At 33.6% G+C, this 21,725-nt stretch overlaps 1 long non-coding RNA gene across 2 annotated transcripts in view; it reads left to right on the top strand.

The window, feature by feature from the left end:
* Positions 1-21,725, top strand: part of LOC141490999 (uncharacterized) — a 233,603-nt gene that overhangs the window by 89,098 nt on the left and 122,780 nt on the right. For both annotated transcript variants that reach the window (XR_012469423.1, XR_012469422.1), the window contains exon 3: positions 8,671-8,760. This is a non-coding gene — a long non-coding RNA (uncharacterized LOC141490999). The remainder of the gene's footprint in view (positions 1-8,670; positions 8,761-21,725) is intronic.

The raw sequence follows: 21,725 nt of genomic DNA, 5'->3' as shown, positions 1-21,725 counted from the left end.
ACCATTCATACTCATAGGTTTCAGTCCATACTTAATAAATTACAAGCCATGTATGTGACCTTAAACAAGTCACTCAAATTTTAAATCTTAGTTTTCTTACCTGTATAATAGAAGAACCAAGTGTCCTGGTGGTATACAAACTCCTTAAGGTCAGGGACTATTTCACTTTGGTTTTTGTTATCTAGGGTATCTTGCTTAGTGTCAGGTGCTTAAGAAGTAATTATTGATTGGCCCATTGATAAATGGATAAGGCAGCCTACAGTGGAGCTCCCTGGAGGAGTCATTTGGTTTCATCTTTATAGCTTAAGATCAGGAGCTATGAAAAATATATTTTCTAATAAGAAAAACTAGGATAGAAACACAGTTTGTCAGTTATAGCATCAAATTCATTAGAACAATGAAGTAAAAAGTGGCTTCCTGAAGGTCACACATTGAAATAGTGTCAGATTCATGGTAAAGTCCTGAAACTAGGGCTGCTTCTATTATACCAAGCTTCCCTTTGTGTATGGCATGTTCCTTTTCCAGATGCAAACAGAACCTAGGGATAAAATTCTGGAAGAATTATCTCTAAGTTTTCTTTCTGGTAATTCATTTGCATGCATTATGTAAACTACCCTTATGGACAAGAAGTTTTTCAAGGTTTCTTCTTTTGCTTTCTTTTCCCCTGTGAAGCAGGAAATCAAAGCTGTGTAGTATAAATGGAATAGAAACCTTAAAGATGTTGACAAAGCTCAAAAGTTTGAACCTCATGTTTAAGCAGATGTTATATAGTACTGCAGCATTTAAGTCATATATCTGAGGGCAATCCATTAAACTTTTCTTCCACAGCAGAAGGCAGTTAGCACAGGAGTCCTTTTTTGTTGGAACATTAATTTAGTAGCTGCTATTGTTAACATGGCTGCTTAGCTCCTCATGGCTGACCACTTCCCAGGGAGAAAGAACTAAAGGAGACATTTTGAAAATATGAATAAAAATAAAAGAATTAATATCATAATACCAACAGCATGGATTCAGCAAGGGACTGTGCTTTCTGAGAACCATCCTAGTGGAATATGGGGAGGTCCATCACCAATAATTGGTCACCCACTGATTAATTATTTGACTCTGGTAGGTTGTGAAAAGTACACACACACATACACACACACACACACACACACACAAACACACACACAATGGTTCTAGTCTTGTATTCCCACCTATTTCTATACTGATGGTACCATAATGGTGGGATCTAGGAATAATGAGGCCTAAGAATGACATTTTCGTATGATCTATAAACATTAATATAGCTGTTATTTCCTTATGCATAATTCTCCATCTCCCATCTTCATGCCCTCTCTCTGTCTATATTTCCTGTAATGGTTTTGCTTATTAACTTTGCCTCTTAGAATACCTTCCTTCCTTTTAGCCTTAGACCTTTGCTAGCCCTTCATGCTTTTAATGTTTTCACCTTTAGGCTTTCCTTTTGTTTACTTTATATGCTTCTGTTTATCTACTTGTACTTGCCTATATGTGTAAATATTATTTCTCCCAATAATGTAGTCTCCTGGAAAATGGAGACTTTATTTTTTATTTATATCACAAGTAGAGTATTATCTGTCACACAGAAAGCAGGTGATTGGTTTGTTATTGATATTTTAAATGTGAGATCCATGTCCAAAGATTGAGTGATCAAATAACTGCAGTAAATGCCTAGATTGACATGTCCTCAGAGAAATGTAGCATTGAAAATAGAAAAGGGGGAATTAATTATATAATAAGAATGAAAGGGAACTGACAGCTCACAGCTCTTTTCATTTTCACTCAATGTACAGAGAACAGAAAAAAATGAAAATCTTTATGCATTTTGGTGAACTCACTGTTTTAAATTTGTAGGAAAACAAGAACATGAGTAACATAGAATGACTGACCATTCATTGAGTATGATGAAGTCTAAATCACTAAAGCAGTTCGCATTTCAATAAAGCCACAAATCCACTGGGATAATGGACTATAACAATAAGAATGCATGACAAGTGTTCCTTTACTTCATCTTTTTCATACCTCTGCCCAATTTGTTCTCAAATATGTATAACTATATAGAATGTGGAAATATAATTCAGTGTCTTCCAGATATAGTCAGGGATACAGCACCAACACCACTGCTTTCCATTGTTGGCTCATATGTTTACTATTTCTCTCTATATAGGTTTCAAGGTGGTCTTGTGGGTATGCTCTGGAATATTCTCAGAAATTACTAAATTTGCTTGACCTTTGCCATGTAATAAAAGCAGAGTCAACCCTCATGTGATGGAAGATTTTTCCTATCTTTATGCTGAATTACAAGTTGATAGATTTAGATGAAATTGTTAATGGCCATGTAATTTATTAGTAATCTCAAATAGTGGGAAAACATTCAAATAAAGTACAGAAAAGGCTATGATAGGGATTATATATATCACTTTCTCTCCACACAAGACTCCAAGTCAGTCTGAAGGGGGGGGGGCAAACAAAAGGATTGATATTTAAATTTTAGAAAGGCTTATAAAAAAGGTGCTATTAAATGGACTTCATTTGTCAATTTTTACAGCTTCCAGTTCAGCTAGGATTTAACTTTAGGCATCTACTACTGTTTTCTATCCCCTAGTTCCCTAATGATTTGAAACTCATTTGAGCACATTTCCATTTACCTCTCTGGTTGCCCTGCCTGTCATTCCAAATTTTTTGAAGAAGGCACTGTGAACTTTCTTTAATTCCTAAGAACAGCTTAGCCAAAGTCTCCTCTATCTTATCACCTCAATAAGATTTCCCAAAATCTCTGTGATTCTGAAGTGGACTTCCAAAATTTCTTCCATATCTCAGGAAGCTGGGGCTATATGTGTTTACTAAGACAGCAACAGCAGTCTGGTTTTCCTGAGATAACAATTAAAAGATATCAAAGGCAACATAGAAAGAGGAACATGATGAAATCTGAATTTTAGCCAGGGCATCCCCAAAACAAAATCATCTGATCAAATATGGACAAGCAGTTCCTGCACAAGGACCATTTTCTTTTGAGTACACAGATGGGAATGAAATGATCACTTAATTAAATGAGATAATCAGTTATCTAAATCATATTTTAGAAGGCAAGTTAGAAGCAGCAGTGTTTTTCATTAACTCGTCAGAAACAACCAGAGGCTAAACACACAGTATGTAGTTAGAATGTTCCTGTTTTTTTATCCCACATTTTTCAGAAGTATTTTCTTTTGTACATAACACTCACTACAAAATTAGATCAGTTGGTCTAAATGATCAGTGTTAATTTCAATTAGGAATGTGTAAATTGGTCATTGCTTTTAATTTAAGTTAAAAAGAGTATTTTACTAAGAAATTAAAAAATGAGGGAAAGGGCAAATTCTAAAAACTTAACTCAGATATTTGGTGCTCCTATTCATTATATAATACATATTTATATTTAAAGTTACAAATAATTTAATAAACGTCATTTTTTCAAAAACTTAAGTGTTGGAATCATCGAACCAAATATAGATGCCTGATTTTCACAAAGGATTAGGAATTTCTAGAAGAATGCTCTGTGTTAAAAAGCCTTGGCCCCCCCAGTGGGTTAAGTGAAGGGATTAGTCATAACCTTCACAGTTACTTAATAAAAACAGAATGCATATGATGATCAATTGTGAATGATTTAGCTATGCTCAATAATACAATAATCCAAGACAATTTTGAACAACTTATAATGAAAAAAGCTATTCACCCTTAGAGAAAGAACTGATGGAGTCTAAATGCAGATCAAAGCATACTTTTTAAAATTTTCTTAAACTTTGTTCTTAACTTTATTTTCTTCTTTTTGATCTGCATTTTCTTTTACAAAGGTGGTAATATGGAAACATTTGCACATATATAATCTGTAGCAAATTGCTTGTCTTCTCAAGGAGGTGGGGAGGAAAGATGGGAGGAAGGAGAGTACTTGAAACTCAAAATATGTAATTGAGAAAAAATAATAATTAAATGTTAAAAACAAAAGCCTGAATATATGTGTAATGATATTGACTTGAATATTTGGATTTAAAATTAAACCAACTTTTGATTTCTCAGCCATTTAAGCCTCTTAATTTAAAAATATACAAAAAAGCCCCCCAAATAAATAATGAATAAGTTCTTAAATTGAGGCCCACAGATTCCATGATCAGTTAGCATATGTCTAGGAATCTATGAACCTGCATAAAAAAATAAATCTTCATTTCACTAAAATTTACTTCCTATATATGCTTATGCATTTAATAACTATTTTGAGAAAGGAAATCTATATTTTGACTCAGACTCCAAAAGGGGTCCATGATACCTCAAAAAGTTAATAACTCTTGATCTAAAGACATTGCCTGCCTATTATCCCTCAGGTAGCCAAAGCTCTAATTTCACCTGTCTTGTTTATCTATTCACAATTCCAATAGTCTTTTTTGCAAAGATCAAAGATTATGAATTTTAAATATGAATATATCTAGCTCATTTTAAAATATCCTTCCTCATATCTTGTTCTTTCCCTGTCTGAACATAGATAGTGTTCTTTAGGGTATTTATCAAGGTAAAACAGGAAGCATTATAAATCATTAGATTTAGACTAGAGATACAGAGAGTATAAAGTGTCAGTAGAAATGTAAACAAACCTAAATAAGTTAATACATAAGAAAGAAGGAGAAAGAGGCAGAGAGAGACAGAGAGAGGCAGAGACAGAGAGACAGAGACAGACAGAGACAGACAGACAGAGAGACAGAGAGACCCAGAGAGAGAGACAGAGAGAGATAGTAGAGACAGAGAGACAGAAGGAGGAGGAGGAGGAGGAAGGGGTAAGAGAAGGAGAAGGAGGAGAAGGAGAAGAAGGAGATGGAGATGGAGAAAAAGAGATGAAAGAAATGTACTGGACAAGTTTTCTGTCGTATAACTCATAAATGATCAGTAAGCAAGTTTCTTCTTTGCATAATGGTAGCTGCAGTTCAATAATTAGAAATACTTTTAGGAAGAAATGCACATGAAGATAACATGTGGTAGACTACATGTAAATATCAAAATGTTATACAATTGAAAGTTTCTAACAGCAGAAAAAAATCTTAAAATTTTATTTAAGGTAGAATACTTTGTCAACTAGTTTGTTAAATTGATCTCTTCAGTCTCAAAAACCAACAACTACCTATAGTTTTTTTATAGATTTTTAATTAAATAAATAAGATGGTCTACTTTTGACTATAACTAGATACAGTCTTAGAAGATTACCTGAATATCAGAGAAGTTGTCCTTGGTTACATAGATAATAAATTTTAGAAGCAAGACTTGAAATCAGGATATGCCTAAATTCCCATTCAGCATTGAACTACATGCCTCTTTCATCAAATTATTACTTTGGTAATGTGTGAGAATACAGTTCTTACTCCTTTTAGTTATGACTACCAACATCTTTACTCTTCATTCTGGTTACAATTAGTTTTTGATATCTTTTGCCTATTTCAAAGGTTCCAAGAATTCATGACCTAGTGAGAAGTCTACTAGTTTTGAGCTAAGTATATAGCTGGGCTGATCCTCAATTGGAAGAATCAGTCTTTCAAGGGTACCCTTAAAAATACCTTCCCAGCTTCAGAGGCCTTGGCAGAATTTTCACTGTGCTGGTATAACTTTTAGGACCCTGGAGTTTTTTCCCAGCTGTAGGCACACAAGAGAGAAGGAATGGCTTTGTGGAAGAAATTGATTTGCATCTCTTCTACATTCCAAAGCATGTTATCTCTACCTCTCTTATAACACTTATTATGTGTCATATTGCATCTTAACCTTGTGGGCCTCTTCTAGTGCATAAGATCCACCTTCCTTATTTTTATACTCAGAATGTACATGTTAGGTGGTTCTTTGAACTCTCTCTCTCTCTCTCTCTCTCTCTCTCTCTCTCTCTCTCTCTTTTCATCTATCAGTTTATATACATATAAACACACATAATAAAATATAGTTTGAAAGAACTGATAGCATTGACATCATTACCTGCATACATCTTCGTGAGAAATCAGGGAGCAAGGGACAGCTAGGTGGCGCAGTGGATAAAACACCAGCCTTGGAGTTAGGAGTACCTGGGTTCAAATCTGACCTCAGACACTTAATAATTACCTAGCCGTGTGGCCATGGGCAAGCCACTTAACCCCATTGCCTTGCAAAATCTAAAAAAAAAATCAGGGAGAGAATGATTAGAGAAAATTGAAAACTCTTCCCCAAAGATTCTCACAATAATAATTTGGCATTAGAGAGAATATGTGCTATAGTACCCACAGGACTGGGGTTCCTAATTAGGAAAAACTGGGTTCAAATCCTGCTTATGAAATTTTCTACCTGGGTTATAATGGACAAGTCACTCAACTAAACTCTCTGGGTCTCTGACAGATTTGGAAGACTATATTTAGTCATAGACATCATTTGTTTAATTTGAAGAATTTAGAATATTTTATTTAAAAATTAATCCCTTTTTTGCACAAATGCACAGGTTGCATTTGTATTTGAAAATGTTTACCACATTCCAGTTTTTCTAAGTAAATATAATGCAGAGAAAGGGAAAAAAACTCCCATGGAACTTTGCAGACAATCTTGTCATGATCCTAGAGGGATTTTTAGATTCCTTTAGTTATCTGTTTACCACTTCAATCAAGAGGCTCAAGGACAGCCATACTCACATATCAGACTGGAAAGACCAGTTAGTGCTGTAAGCACTTACATTCATTCATCTGTGTAGTTTTCTAGAATCTGAAGAGAAGTACTTTTTGTTCACCCTTGTAAATAAAAAGAAATTTTTCCTCTTGTGTGTTTTTTTTTATTTCAAAGGAAATTTGCTTCTGACATTTCTGCAATGAGGTTGAGCAGACTGGGAGGAAAAAGCAGGCTCTTGTCTCTCTCTAATTGCTTCTTGCTCTAAATGCTTCCTTTCCTCAAGTGACCTAATAAAATGTCCCAAGAGGGAATGTTTTTAGAATTGCAAATTTACTTTCTCACACAGCTCCCCTAACTTACTTTTGAAGTAGGGGCACTGAGGAAATACAGACCAAATAGGTAAACACAGCCCACTGGAAATTTCTTAAGCATTGGCTTGAAGTTACAAAACTGGATCCAAGTCGACAGAACAAATGTGTTCAGCTGATGATTTTCTTTTACACTCAATCTTGGTACTATCAAATAACTCCGGGAGGTAGCTGCTTGGACAGCCACTTCCATGTTCACCCATAGAACCAACCCTGAAGAATTTATTCATTGTGTAACTAATATTGATTCTTTTTCGGAGTTCAACTGAAAGATGGAATGCCACTCCCAATAATAGTTCAGCTGCTGATCTCTTTCAAATTCTTTGTATAAGGAACAGAGTTTTATAATTCAATTCTGACATATTCTAGAGTATTAGTGACTTAAAAGCAAAATCTATACAATTTCTGCTTAAATGGAAATAAGCTTGTTGATTAGAAAAGCTTTTTTTAATGTTTTATTCCATCAACAACTTAAGGTGAGAATTTTGAGAGATTAAAAGTGAGAATTTTTCTGCCTCTTCAATTTTCATAAATCAGCATGGAGCAATGAGTGTCAGATTTCAGTGGAGGGGGACAAAAGCAAAGAGAGTTACATAGCAACCAAAATGCTTTAATAAAAAATTTTATCATTGCTAGTATTGGAGGTTGTCTGCACTAATGAATATGCCACAGAGGGTTTGTTTTCCTTTTCAGCTAGACTCCCTTGGGGCATTTTTGTTAAAGAAAGTGAAATTGTCTGGGAGTCTGATACCTGCCAGCTTCCAGGTCCTGTCTTTGGGAGTTGTTGAGTGACTACAATTAGGTTGTGGAGTGAATTGTAATAAAAGAAACCTTCCTTTAGTTTCATTCATGTTAAAACTTGAACCTTACAAGAAGTGGATATTAGAGCTTTTCATTTAATGATTAAAAGCAAATTTAATTGGCAGTCTTTTAAGTAACTTCTAAAGATGTCCTTGTACATGAACATTTTTATCTGAGACACACACACACACAAGCCCAAACAAATTCTATACCCCTAGGCTTATAATATACAAGCGCTTTCCTGCAACAAACATTTCCCTTCTCTAAAACATATTTCTAATAATATAGAGAAAAAAGTAACAGAATCAACTAAATTTCATTTCTACTTGTAGCTTGATTTTCATTAGGGTCAAACCAAATTTCTTTTGGTTGTATAGTACAAAGATATCTTAAATCTCTCTAAAATGTGTCAGTCATGTCTAAGTATGCTATGAGAATCTTATCCCTGAACCCCTAAAAGTTCAGACAAGAGGCATCTATCCAACATAGTGAAGAATTTTGTCTTTTGTTTTGACCCCCTGAGGGTACCATGGAATACTTTGATTGTTCACTTTTCATTCTTCACTTAGCCCATCATCTCTTTCTATCCTACAACTCTCTGATGACAACGTTTATTCCTTTTCTTCATAAAAGCTTCGGTGATCCCCTGTTGCCCTAAGGATAAATTAGTTTGGCACCATGGACTTGAGCAATCTGACACTAGCCTACCTTTCCTAATTTTTAGACATTATCCCTCTCCATAACTCTGAGGTCCAATCTAATAGACTTATTTGTTCTTCTTTGTATATGACATTCTATTTCCTATCTCCATTCCCTTAATGTATTGTCTCCTATCTTTGCAACCTAGAAGTCTCAGCATCCTTTGAAGTTCAGCCCAAATCATCTCCAAGTGAAGTTTTCCCTAATTTCTTCAACTACTGGTTCCTACTTATTAAAGGTAAAGATAAATTATCTTTATTTATTTTGCTTGTATATATTTTGTTTTTGTTTGTATGCCTTTTACTCTGATAGAATATAAGCATTTCAAAGTTTTGTCTTCATAAACCCAACACCTAACCCAGTGTGTGCTACATAGGAGGTATTAAAATATATATATTGATTGATGTAAAAACAAAAGACATCAAGAAAATGCATTCAGGGGCAGCTAGGTGGTACAATAGATAGAGCTCTGGCCCTGGAGTCAGGAATACCTGAGTTCAAATTTGGCCTCAGACACTTAATAATTACCTAGCTGTGTGGCCTTGGGCAAGCCACTTAACCCCACTGCCTTGCAAAAACTAAAAACAAAAATAGAAAAAAATGCATTCAAAATAGTTCTACTATTTAATAGTTGTTTGACCCTAGGCAATTAATTCAATCTCTTTTTTAGTTTCCTCAGTTACAAAATGGATGTAATAATTAATAGCTCCTACTTCTAAAGAGTTTTGGAAATCAAGTAAAATAATATTTGTAAGGTGATTATTAGAGTGCCTGGAATATAATGAGTCTTTAATAAAATTTGTTCCTTCTTCCCTTCCCTAAAGGATTAGGAGTATCACTTTGAATGCATTCTAGAAAAGAATATTAAAACAAAAGAGTGAAATCACAGTATAGTAAGGATAACATTTCTATCAAGTAATAAAGCAATTATAGTCATTTCAATGTCATCATTCCATCTGTCATTGACTATTTATTAAATATTTATATACCAAGGTAAATGTGACATAGCCCCTGCCCCATAGCACTTTAAAATTTAATCACGTGTGAGGGAAAGGGGATATGGCACGCAAATATGCAATATAGTACTCCAAAACTAGAGTACAGAACAAGTGGAGGAGCATTTTTGAGATAAAAGAAAATTGATGAAAATGATATTCTTTTGCATTTTTTAAACTTGCAACTAAGAAGAAAATAACTTATAATAGTATTTTTTATTCAAAGACTGGAAAACCATGAGAGCTAATTAAGAAGGCTAATTTCAAACTGTAAAGTTAATGATATTCACTCATCCTATAGCAAACTTAGAAAAATCATAAGGTAGATATGCAAAGTCATTATGCAAGTCCAAATACAACTTTACTATTTAGGTTAATTTAGTTTATCTAGACCTGTGCTTTTATTTCTTCTACCAATGTAAGTCAGTATCTGCAATCCATATTCTTAGAAAAGTGCAAATTTAAATACCTAGAATAAATTAACATTCTTAGACACATCCAGACCATAGTGAAACTCATTCCTAGAAATCTAAGATAATTATTACATTTCACATTTAGATAATGGAAGTCTTTACCTGTATGGGCTAAGTTCCATAAGATATGAGTTTCCTTTGAAAACCAAATATAGTAACTAAGGAAATTTTTTAGACAAAACTTCCTATTCAGCAGCAGAATGCACAAAAATGTATTCAAGAACTTATAAAGGATTATTTAAGAAGTTAAATTGTAAATTTGTAAAATTATACATTAGCCAAAATTACAAAGATAATTACCTCATCCTTTTGCTTTGGGGAAATTTGTCATATGTTTAGAAGTAAGGAGAATACATTTTACTAAATCTTCATTGCATACATCAAAGTGACTTTCAGAAGCACCATATTCCAACGAAAGTTGATGGTTTTTCTTAGTTATTAACATGAATTTGTACATAGAATTTTAAATGCAGTGCATTGAAAATTCAGTGATTTCATTGGCATAAATACTCTAGCTTTCACGGCAAATTAGAATCATAGAATCTCATAGTCAAAGACCTCAGAGTCATCTGATCCAAAAGTTATCTGGATAAGATTACCTCTTGCAAAATATATTATGCTTAACAAAAAATCATCCAATCTTTGTTAAAAGAACTCCAATGAAAAGGGACTCCCTACTTCTGAATGTACCCAATTTTGGACAGTTGCACCTAATTTTTCCTTCAACAAGTATTCATTTAACCCTTACTATACACCAAATACTCTGATAGATGCTTGGACTATAGAGACAAAAACAAAAACAGCTTGCTCTCAAGGAGATTATTTTCTAATTGGAAGAAATTTTATAAATAAAATTTAAAAATATAAATTAATTACAAAGTGTTAAGGAGAATATGGAGTAAAGACCTAACAACTAGGGGAAATCTGACAAGCCTTCATGAATAAAGTAGAACTTGAACTGAACCTTAAATTAAGCTAGGAAGCTTAAGTAGAGATGAGGAGGAGTCATTCCAGGCATAGGTATAATTAATGATCAGAACATTTTTCCTTACATTGAGTCAAAATTTTCTCCTTTGCTTCTACTTCTAGTCTTTAAAGCCAAATAGAACAAGGAAGCTCCCTCTGCTACATAACATTCTTTCAAATACACAAGTCAGTTATCATGCCCTCCCCTTATTTTTCAAAGTTAAATATCTTTATTTCTTCTAACTGATCTTTATATATATATTTTGTTGTTGGATTTTTTTGTTTGTTGATTTGTTTGAGTACCTATTGTGACCAAAACCCTAGTTTTGTCAGGTGCATTGGAGGTTAAGATGATGTTGTTTATACTCACAAAGTAGAGGGTATTTTTAAAGAACTATCATTTTTCTGCAATAATCATTTCCTGTTATTAAATCTTGCAAAAGCTGTTAGTTAAGATGCCACTTGGTTTTTCAAACCATTAAGTCACTAAGCTTTGGGTTGGATTTCATCCCCTATTATTCAATTAAGAGTGATCAAGTATTAGAGAGTATTATTTAGTTTACATTGCTTTTCCTCTTCCCTTTTGTATCTTTAAAAAAATATAAACTATTGTTTGAAATTTGAAAACCCTCCAGGTGCTTTTTTATTTTGAATGTTAATATAAGGTTCTTCACCTCTTCTTGGATTATTATCAAATGACAGTTTTTAAAGAATGCCTCTTTAGAAGACATTAAAAGAGATAAGTCTTAATACATTCTTGACATATTTTTGGTTTTCTACTTAAAGAAAGGGGAATTAACTCCTAAAACAGGTCAGAAGAAAATGAAATAAATTGGAAACACATAAATTTTATGTAGATTCCTACCCTGCTAGAATTGTAAGGACCCTTAAAGATCATCAAATTCAACCCTCTCGTTTTATGAAGAAAGGGAGCTCCAGATAGGGTCTCAGAACTAGGCAGTGACTGAGATTAGAACTGAGAGCTCTGGACTCCCTGCCTTGCCCTTTCTCATATTTCACACTGTCTTGAGAGAATACATTTGGCTCAAGTAGTAAAAATTATTTTTAGAACAAATATGTACTAATACATTATATTTCAGCATCTTCCAGCCAATTGTGTTAGTACCTGAAACTAAATTTTAAAACAAACCACATGTCAAATTGTATTTCAGGGAACTTCAAGGGATTTTCCTAATTCCTTTGCTATGTTATAAATGTACTATGGAAAATAGTGCTTGAAATAAACATATCATCATTTGGGACTTGTAAATATTTTGGATACAGAGATTTTCATTATAAAATTATTAGATTATACTCTAACCTGAGCATAAACCAGACTAAGTAGGATTATGTAACCTAGACTAGATGTCTCTGCAATTATGTTTTTTGTGACCCCAATTTTACAGAAAGAAAGAAAATAATGAGTGAGATATAACCTATTTATTTAGATTATTGCTTATTGTTTGAAGGGCATAATTTTATAGTGAATAGAGTACTAGGTTTGGAGTCAAGAAGACTTTGGATTCAATCTAGCATATGGAACTTATTAACATTGTGACCTTGGTAAAATCACAGAATCTTTATGTTACTTCAGGTAACTCTTGAAACTTTAATCATAATATCATACATAGCTGTAGATGTAGAAAGCATTCTTGGGGATGTCTTGTCCAACTCCCCCTCAAATTAAAGATGAGAAAACACTGAAGCCCAGAGAAGTGACTTATCCAAAGTAACAACTAGAATTAAGATTTTGTAAAGGCATTCATAGGATTTCTCTCATTCTTTCCTATAGGTTTTGCCACATTAGTTATAAGTATCATATTTTATATGTTGATCATAACCAATTCAAGATAAAATGATCAAATGTTCTATGAAATGATGTGTTTTATTGCCCTTGAATGATCAGTGAAATCAATTGCTTTATTTACCATTCCAAGGAGCATGGGTAAGATATGCTTTCTTTTGTCTTCTGGACTCATCACAAGAATTTTTAAAATTGATATGGTCCTCTTCCAACAGCATGTCAATTCATTGATTATTGGACAAAGATTGCTCAGAGTACCAACTATTAAGATTTACATGCAGGCTAAAAACAATGATTAACATGCTCTACATCCCTGTCTGTCATTTCCCCAATTGTCACAGTTACATATGTAGTCAGTCACAAATGTCATTATTTCTCTTGGTGGAAGAAATATCATAAACTATCTTAGATCCATTGAGTATCTTTAAATGAAGTGAAATTGTATCTATGCTGGGATATACAGAACCTGTTTTTTTTTTTAAGACAGTGAGCATTCATAGAACAGGAGGCTTTTGTCAGAAATATATATTTCAGATTAATAGTCACCTCCTAAAGTTGCTGGAAGGAAAAAAAGTTTTGTAACCAATAAATCTCAATAGAATAGAATTTTGAACTATGTTCATGTGAATTTCTATCCTAGAGAACTGAAATCATAGAAAATACTATATAATTTGCATTCTTTTAACCTTGAATACAGATCTGTTGACCTGGAGCTGAATTATTCATCTATTTATTCATTCAACAAACATTAATTACATAACTCATATGTATAGGAAGCTATAGTAGGGAAGAAAAATACACAAAAGAAACATAGTCTTTATATTCCTGAACTTACAATAGAAAAAAATACTATAGTAATCCACAAATATATGTAGATATATAATTGGTACATAAGATAAGCAAGAATATAGATGTAGTGAAAAGGGTTAAAGTTTGGCTTCATATGGAGGCAATTAAAAAGTTTCTTAGAGGTAGTGGGTTTTGATCTGGATTTTGTAAAGTAGTTATGATTTTATCTGTTAATGTTTGAAGATAAAGCAATAAGGAGATCATTTCTATGGAGATTATTTCATATATAAGGAAGAGTTTGAGGAATAGCACAGGCCCCTATCACAGCTCTACCATTATTGTGCCAGGAAGGAAATGCAGAACCCAAGTCAAATAGAACTGACTATTCCTTTTCCTTGGATCAGAAGTTTTGGTTTATTTTAAAAAAAAAATTTGCAGGTTTTCTTTTGCAGTCAGTAAAACCTATGGACTGCTCAGGACAGGACAGTGTTTCTAAATGTATAAACTAACATATATAGGGTTACAAAAGAAACAAATTTTATTTAAAAAATTTATCAAAATATAATTTCAAGTTTTATTTTATTTTAAATTTATGTAATAAAATATTTTCATAACATAGAAGAATAAAAAAGATCATTATACATAAAACTGCAAATCCTTTATATAGAACTTATATACAATAATATATATATATATATATATATAATATGCTAACACTTTTCCCCTCCCCCAACCTAGAGATGGCTATCATTAGACACAAATTGGTATATATATATATATACATATATATATATATATATATATGTATATATATATATATACACATATATACATATATGCATGCATGCATTTATGTATGTTTATATATGTATAAAGCCCTATTGTTTTATTTTATACACTATATATGCTGTTATATGTAAAATTATTCTATACATGCTTCTATTTATCAATTCTGTCTCTGGACACCGGTAGCATCTTTCTTCTTTTTAGTTAATACATATTTAAAGAATAAGTTCATAGATACTATGTTTAAAAAACTCCTGCCTTAGAACTCCACTGATTAAAGAAAGTTACAAGGCCAGTGTCATGTAACATATTCTTATCTCAATTTTCAATAAGGGGACACAATAAGGGGACATTGGAAAATTGGTAGAGGTGCCTTTTCTTGAGGCAATTGTAAATAGGAGAATACAAACCTTTCCTCCTTCCTCCTTGTGCCCTTGTTCTATTTTTATTATATATTTTATTTTCCTTTCTCTTGAAAATGAATTAATCTTGAATTTTAAAATTCTGATGTGAAAATGACATTGAAGATTCAGAATTTTGACTTTATAGACAACTTTTCAGGAACAAGAAACCCATTCAGTCTATATAGGCAGCTCTTCATTTTCTCATTTCTTAAAGAACCAGAAACAAATACAATCACTCCTAGCTGTAATTACATAGAGAGAATACCTTGGGGGCAATTTTCCACCTAGGGATTTACTAATTGTCTCATTGCTTCAGAGATCAAGATATAAATCTCTGCCTCCTATTAGCATGCTACCATGTGTGAGACAGTCATGCGAGCTAAATTAAAATACCAAAAAGAAAAAATGTGACTATACATCAATGCTGCTGTGTTATTTTCAGAAGCTGTACAGTGAAACCTAGCTAGTGATTTTCTGCTTCATTTCAGTTCTTCATAGCTGCATTGTGCCATATGAATCCTATGAAATAAAATGCAGTGGTTTCAATTTCCTTAAACCTTCTTATTCCTGCTTCATTGATATATATACACACACATATATATATATATATATATATATATGTATTTATACATACACATAATATATATGTATATAATATATATGTAAACTAAAAGAAAGGAGTCAGATTTTGTATTTCTTTGTTTCATCTGTAATGACTAGAACAAAGTTGCTTAATAAGCATTTATTAAATAAATAAAGTATATGCAGGCTGAAATGATCTTTTTCTCTGAAACAGAAAGGCAGTGCTGCAAGGTAGATAGAAAGTTCTGAAAGGTAGATAAAAAGACTTATATTTAAATATTACTTCTCTGTCACCTTTGCTTAACCATGCCCAACCTCTCTGAGCCTCTGTTTACCTATCTGGAAAAAAGTGACAATACTGAGTCTCATATCTCCTTCATTAGGTTCTTGGTAAGCTCAAATAATACTGTGCTTCAGAAAATCATTTTGCAAACATTCAAGAGCTATTTAGACGTCAGTTACTCATATAGTTATTTTGTACAATTAAACTACAGCATTCTTTAAATCAGTGGTTCCCAAACATTTTTTTTCTGTGAACACCTTTCTTTTTTTTCTTTTTTTTTGTTTTTTTTGCAAGGCAAATGGGGTTAAGTGGCTTGCCCAAGGCCACACAGCTAGGTAATTATTAAGTGTCTGAGACTGGATTTGAACCCAGGTACTCCTGACTCCAAGGCCGGTGCTTTATCCACTAAGCCACCTAGCCGCCCCTTGTGAACACCTTTCAACAACAGAAACAAAAATAAATTCTGAACCTGAGTAATTTAATATACTACTTACTCATAATATTCTGCAATTACTTTAGTGCTTAAGATACCATTAATTTTTTTCAGCTATAACCCCTTTGAATCATTGCTGTAAACTCCCAAAGGGGATGCAAAACACTAGGTAAGAACTACTGCTTTTGATTAAAATTTCCTTTCTTGTATTTTAATTTAAAAGGAAAATGCAAGAATAACTTAGTTCAACCCCCACTGGAATATGGACTCCAACAGAATCATTTAGTCTTATCTTGAAAATCATTCATGAAGAGTTCATTGCCCCATCTCCAGCCCCTCTGCAAGTCAGGAAGGTAGACAAGCACAAATAGCAAGTATCCTGGATTTGATAATAAAAGAGTTTAGTCTTGAATTTTGGTTCTGCTGTGTGACCTTGCTCTAGTCACCTGATTTGAATGGATGTTTCCTCATCTGTAAATTACCTTGTTGTACCAGATAGACTCAAAAGTCTTTTTTTTTTTTTGCAAGGCAATAGGGTTAAGTGGCTTGCCCAAGGCCACACGGCTAGGTAATTATTAAGTGTCTGAGGTCAGATTTGAACTCAGGTACTCCTGACTCCAAGGCCAGTGCTCTATCCACTATGCCATCTAGCTGACCCCCAAAAGTCTTTTCCAGTTCCCTTTGATCCTTTCTTTGGGCAGCTTTATTTGAAATTTGCCTGCTAGAAACTGCTACCCAGTTCCATCCTTATGAAAGTATTAATGGACATAAGTGTGAAAACAACACTTCTCTTTAATTTCTATTTTAAAAGAAATGTAAAAAAATACAAAGTTACATGCCTTAATTTGTGATAGGATCCCTGATAAATGCTAAGGAAATAAAAAGAAGCAAAAGACAGTCCCTGATCCCAAGGAGCTGACAGTCTTCTGATAGAAAGAGAATCCAGGAAGAGATTGTCAAAAATACCACAAAGTTCAAGAAGAATGAGAACTGGGAAAAGATAGATCATTTGTAATTTTGGAGAGAAGATTGATTGCTAGTTCAGTTGATTAATGAAAATGAAAACTACACTGCAGAGACTTAAGAAGAGAAGAAATGGAAGGAGAATTTTTCATAGAAGTCTGAGAAAGCAAAGTAAATATGATTAATTTGGAGGGATGCTAGAGTCAAAGTATGAATATTGTATTACTAGCACAGAGATATCCAAAACACAGGCTGCATGCTACCCACAACTTTCTTGAGTGCTGCCCCAAAGAGATTAATATGTTATTTAGAACTATAACAAAATAAAATACGATAAATCATATATAATAATAATACAATTTAAAATTAAGTCAATATGCAGTCCACAGGATCCTTATGTAAGGTTTAGTGGTTCCTGTTTCTATTTGAGTTTGACTTCACTTTCTTTTTATTACTGACTTCTTTGAACTACAGACACATGGAAATAAACTAGAAGATACAATAACATGATGGATCACTGTTTTGGGGATCAGGTGACATATGAATTTCTTATTCCACTTTTTATGCTTACTATTTGAATGTTAGTAGGGTCACCAAATCTTTCTGAGCCTCAGTTGTCTTATTTATTAACAAGGCAGTAGAAATAGATGACCTCCAGTATCCTTTGATTTCATACAAAAAAAAAAAGATTATCAGTATTGTTGAGTTTTTTTCCCTTTGTCCCCTAAAGTTCCAATCCATTCTTGTCTGGTTAAGATTTTGTTTTTGTTTTTGTTTTTATTTTTAACAAAGAATTATGTAATGTCCTAAAGACTCACTCGTGTTCACTTGAGGAATTTTTTTTTGCGGGGGGGAGGTAGGGAGCTGGGGTTTACATATAAAATTATTTCTGGGTTTGTAACTTTCTTTTATTTTCCCAACATACTTTGTGGAAGCTATAAAAGTAAAAGATCAATCTATTGTTTTCATGAGAACTGTGGAGAAAAACCAATTACAAAATCTCCACAACAGTACATCTAATCAAAGGCTAACCTAAATGGTATAGAACAGCAATGGCCACCGACTTTCAGAGAAAAGGAAGGCCATCAATAGTGGGATAGTTTTGGAAGATTTAATGGAAGAGAATAAATTCATTGGGCTATATTAGATGACTTGCATTTGGATGGGTGATGGGAAAAGCAGGGGGTATTTCAGAGAGGGAAACAATATAAGGAAGTCCAGACAGTGAGTCAAGGAAGCCAACCTATATAGGATGGTGGGTAGAGAGCAACTGGGTTTTCCTTATCCTTTATTCCTATCTCTTTAGCCCATAGCACAAAAAGTGGGCTTCCTCTATTTGCAAATAACCCAAGAGGAACAGACAGGGGAAGTCTTCCCAAATTCCATCCTTGAGAGTATTTTTCTCTGTGAGCCTCTTAACTCTGCCCTGAGCAAATATAATCTGTAATAAAAAGCTACAGGATGAACGTTTGGACTTTCAGTAGGCTGTCAATTTTCATTCAAATTTCCAACAGACATTTCATAAATAGAAGAATCTACTATGGAATAGGGAGATGGCCTTAAACATCCTTCCTCTCTAATAAAATAAACAAACTCATTCATGCCCAAGAAAAGCCAACTCAGTGTTTTCTCAATCTACAGGCAATCTATCTTTCCCAGAGCAGACAATTTTGATTTGGGGTAAGCAGGGAAGGATTAGTATTCACTGCTTCCTATCCTCCCCCTTCCCCTAACCTCTGGGTAAAATAGATGCTGGGTGAATTAAAGGGGTTGGACTGATCCAGCCTGAAGATAGACAGGCTGTCTATTGCTTTGGAGGAAAACAGAGAGAATCATTAGAAAAAGTTATTAGAAGAAAATTAAACAACTACTTGAAACTGATGAAGCTACGGCATTCACTGGGTTTTGCTTTACTTATTCCTTAGCTCTTTTTACTAAAAGCCCCTCCCTGAGCTTATTCAAATGGTAATGTTTGACCATCTGCTTTTTTAGCTGGGGCATGCTGATAGGTCACATGACCCCAATTATTATAATTATAGGCTTTTGGGGACCAGTCATTATTTTGCACCCTTAGTGAGCATCTGTCTGTGACAAATAGATGAAAAGTTACTAGGGTATTGTTTTTTCTAAGTATTTTCTATATGTCATTTACAGAAAACTAGTGAGGCTTAGTTTCTTAATATATGTGTATATATGTACACATTTAAGTCTATGTATTTGGGCAAGAGAATCTATTTTCCAGATAGTTAGCTTTCTTTCTTTTTTAAAAAACTATATTAAATGATGGAAAAAGCATCTTTTGAAAAGTATCCACAAATGAGCTTTGTAGACAGTAAGCAATGAATAATTATTAAACAGTCCCTAATGTGTCAGTGGCTAAAAGGTTTTCTCATCTCAATTCTCTCTCTCTCTCTCTCTCTCTCTCTCTCTCTCTCTCTCTCTCTCTGTATACATACATACATACATACATACATATATATATATATATATATATAAAGAGCAAAAAGAAAAAAGGGGAAATTACACAATGATTATACATTTCTAGCAGAATAGGGATATTAATGACAATAGTGATATTAATAACAAATAGGGGTACACAATGAACAATGAACATTTATGATCTTGTCATTATTTGATAGAAATAAATGCCAAGCATTTGTGGATCATTGTTTATTTTTCTCTTAATAAGTTCATTCTGCTTCATTGGGGAAAAGCTGCATTTATTGTCATGGATAATCTTGTAGTGCCAGACTCCTTTCCCTGTCTCTTAGTCTTATTAGAAGTGAGGGTGAGTTTGGACTCATTGCTTTAAATCACACACACACACACACACACACACACAATTACACAATACATATATGTTACATATACACACATAAACATATATACATGTATGTAACATATAAGCACATTTCCAATAAGCTAAAAAGATATCTATAGATATCTTCTTAGATCACAAATCTAGTTTGATCAGTTCCATTGCAGACCAGTATAAAAATGATACATAACTAACTGCACAGTAAGCATCTTTATTGCTTTGGAGGAAAACAGGATAAATAAATTACAAAACAATAAAAATAGTAAGTATATTTCCTTAATCAATCATTCATGATCAGGAACTAACATTTTTAGCTGGGTCTTTAAAGTCCATTTTGTTTGTTCCTGTGACAAGCTTACTTATTTTCTTGATGTTGCTTCTAAAATATTTAATACTTTTTAGGTCAGAAACAGGGTGTCAGATTGACTTGACAGCATCTCCCCTCATTCCTCTCCCTTTTCATCAGAGACTATCAGTCTTTCTGTCTGTACCTTATTACCCTTTTAATCTCTTGTCAACAAAAGAACCAGTCCTGGGGATCAGCACTAGCTCCTGCTGCAAGGGAAGGATAACAACCTAAACATTTCTAGGTTCATTGAGAGGGAAGAGAAGGGAGTCTTCCCAATGTTTGTGGTGTTATCAGCTGGGACCCTGTGCCTTTTAAAGATAATATCAGAATCATATTCATGATCCAACTGCTCTCCATAGGCCTTGAAAAATGGGATTTTCAAAGATGCTTTTTTAAACAGACCTCAATTATTTCTTGGCCTAAGGAAATATGTTTTTGTGCACTAACCTATCTAATTCAGATTAGAATTAGAATCAAGTCTTTAGGAAAGTAAAATTAAGTTGGGGTTGAACTGTCTTTCCCTGCCCTGCATTTTAATACAGCACCTTTGTCTACTCTGTTTGGGCAGTCCATTAATAGAACTCCATGATTGAGGATGGTGTGTAGACTGTTACTTGTTGACTTCTCAGTAGAAATGATGGGCACCATCTGCCGGACCAGAAACCATCCTTGTATGCTGCTCGCCAAGAGGGGCCTCAGATGTGACAACAGAGGAGAGGAATGTCTGAAGAAAATGAAGGATGAAAGAGTAACACAAACAGACTGGAGCTAATTTGAACAGAAAATTGCAGCCCTGACTATGGAGGCAGGGCAGAGATCAGGGAACATTATAAACAAGGACAAAGCAGAAACTATGGAAATAAACCCAAGGCAAGATTATGAACACAGACCATCATAGGAAGGACAGGACAAACAAACAAATAAAAAAAGCAGTGATCTGGATGCTATTCCATAGATGAGTATAAATGGAACATAGTATAAATTTAATATACGCTCAGTAACTGGGCCCATATTTCTAGGGTCAGGAATTTTCTGGGTTTTTTTTTTTCTTATGGAGTATTTAAATGGAGGTAGAGACTGATAGAATAAAACCTTCTTAAACAGTTTCTTTCTCCTTAGAACTATATAATTTTTACTGCTCAATAATTTTACAAGATTAAATATTATTCTGTACTAAGGTCATCCTACCAATCAGAGATCAGATAATATTTTCATATCACTTAATGCAGTGCTTATTATATGTTCTTCAGTCATCTCTGACTCTTTATGACACTGTATGGGGACTGGAGTAGTTTGCCCTTTCCTTATCTATTTTATTTTTATTTCATTTCATCATTATTTCATTATTATCATTTTTCAGATGAGGACACTGAGGCAAACTGAGTTTAAGTGATTTGCCCATGTCCCACAGCTAGCAATTCTCTAAAGCCAAATTTGAACCCAGGTCTTCCTACTCCAGTCCCATCCCTCTATCTACTGAGTCACTTTGCTGCCTCTAATTCAGGGAACATCTATTAACAAACTGATTAATGAAAAAATAATATCTAGCATTTCAGGT

Source organism: Macrotis lagotis, chromosome 6 (genome assembly GCF_037893015.1).
Source record: "Macrotis lagotis isolate mMagLag1 chromosome 6, bilby.v1.9.chrom.fasta, whole genome shotgun sequence".
Taxonomy (NCBI): Eukaryota; Metazoa; Chordata; class Mammalia; order Peramelemorphia; family Peramelidae; genus Macrotis; species Macrotis lagotis.
Note: the sequence above shows the minus strand (reverse complement) of the source record. Positions and strands in the feature narration are given on the sequence as shown.